We start from the raw sequence: 1,953 nt of genomic DNA, 5'->3' as shown, positions 1-1,953 counted from the left end.
TCCCCTCTCATGGGTCAGAGGCCTGCTGGAGGGACGAGGGGCTTCCATTCATATCCAACATATGAGGGGACACTCAACCCTATAAGAGGCCACTCAGCTACATGACTTGACCCATAATAATTGGAGAGGCCTACAACACAGGTTCCCCCAGGTCCCTACAAAGGACCTCAAAAGGATAGTGTACACTTGTAAAACATGTCAGCCCTTTTTAAAGGTGCCCCCATTACAAACACAGGGGTAAACCCAAGGGCCTTAGACCTAATATTCTTTGACAAACGGATGTTACCCACTTCTTGGCCTTTGGCAAGCTCAAATATGTTTTTGTCTCCCTAGATACTTATTCAGGAGCTTGTTGAGCCACAGCACACACAGGTGAAAAGACTAAACACGCACAAACACACTTCCTTCAATGCTTTGCCACCTTAGGCTTACCGACACAAGTTAAGGCTGACAATGGACCCTGCTTTACTAGTAAGGCAATGTTAGATTTTTTTTGACAGATGGTATATTAAACATACCATGGGGATCCCTTAACAATCCCCAAGGCCAAGCAATTATAGAAAGAAATGTTTAAGGAACAACTCTTAAAACAAAAAGGGGGAAATAGCCCCCATATTCAGTTACTCTGCACCCCGCGGCCATCACGCTCTGGTCTCGGGGCTACAAGGACACCCATGTCGAGCCCCAATCAGGGCCTTCTGCTCCCCACCCACCCCTTTGTGCCCTTAGACAGTCCCTATAGAAGCGATGACAGAATACAGGCTTGTGGTGGTGGGTGCTTGGAGGCATGGGAAAGAGTGCCCTGACCATCCAGCTGATCCAGAACCATTTTGTGGAGGAGTATGACCCCACCATAGAGGACTATTATTGGAAACAGGGGGTCATTGATGGGGAGACATGTCTGCTGGACATCCTAGACACAACAGGTCAAGAGGCGTATAGTGCCATGCGGGACCAGTACATGCACACAGGGGAGGGTTTCCTCTGTGTGTTTGCCATCAACAACACCAAGTCCTTTGAAGACATCCATCCCTACAGGGAGCAGATCAAGTAGGTGAAGGACTCAGATGATGTGCCAATGGTGCTGGTGAGGAACAAGTGTGACCTGGCCACTCATACTGTTGAGTCTCGACAGGCCCAGGACCTTGCCTGCAGCTATGGCATCCCCTACACTGAAACATCAGCCAAGACCTGGCAGGGTGTGGAGGATCCCTTCTACACACTAGTACATGAGATTCAGCAACACATACTGTGGAAGCTGAACCCTCTGGATGAGAGCAGCCCTGGCTGCATGAGCTGCAAGTGTGTGCTATCCCGATGCCAGGTGAGGCAGGGACCAGCAGACATTTGGGGCAGTGGCCCCGGCTAGCCAAATGAACTTTGCATGTCCCTGCTCCCACTGCCCCATTCTGCCAATCTCCCTGCCTATGGTCAGTGGTGTCCTTTGTGCCTGTCCCGGTACAGGCTCAGGACATGGAGGTGCTGGATGCAGGGAGGAGGTGCAGATGGAAGGAAGGAAAGAGGAGGGAAGGAAGGAAGTGATGCTGGAGCCGGTCCGGTCCAGGGATGGTGGACAGAGGTGACCAAGACCTTCACATGGACAATTTAAACAGACTGTCATGAACTGTCCCTGTTGCCACTGGCACCCCAGTCTTCAACCCCACTCTGTTCCCTCCAGGAATCCCAGCACAGTCCCGGGGATGAAGTGTTCAGGGTAGATGGGAAGGGTATTTCTGGTACTCCTGATGCAGAGAGAAATAGGCAGGTATTGCCTGCTTTGACATATTAATGGAAAACTCAGTTAGCAGTTTGTCACAAATTTGAGACCTAACAATTATAGTCTCAAAAAACTATTTTAAAGCATTAAATCAAGCTTTATGGTCCCATGTGCTCAATGAACTAACAATTTTTAATGGAGCATACCAAGGATTAATCACATCCTTTCTCTCTAGC

General features: G+C 49.5%; 1 pseudogene; it reads left to right on the top strand.

Moving 5' to 3' along the window:
* Window positions 1-741: 741 nt before the first annotated feature.
* LOC128115154 (GTPase HRas-like) lies at window positions 742-1,369 on the top strand (annotated as a pseudogene).
* Window positions 1,370-1,953: the final 584 nt, after the last annotated feature.

The sequence above is a fragment of the Peromyscus californicus genome, unplaced genomic scaffold, assembly GCF_007827085.1.
Source record: "Peromyscus californicus insignis strain IS unplaced genomic scaffold, ASM782708v3 Scaffold_1__1_contigs__length_55948999, whole genome shotgun sequence".
Classification (NCBI taxonomy): domain Eukaryota; kingdom Metazoa; phylum Chordata; class Mammalia; order Rodentia; family Cricetidae; genus Peromyscus; species Peromyscus californicus.
Note: the sequence above shows the minus strand (reverse complement) of the source record. Positions and strands in the feature narration are given on the sequence as shown.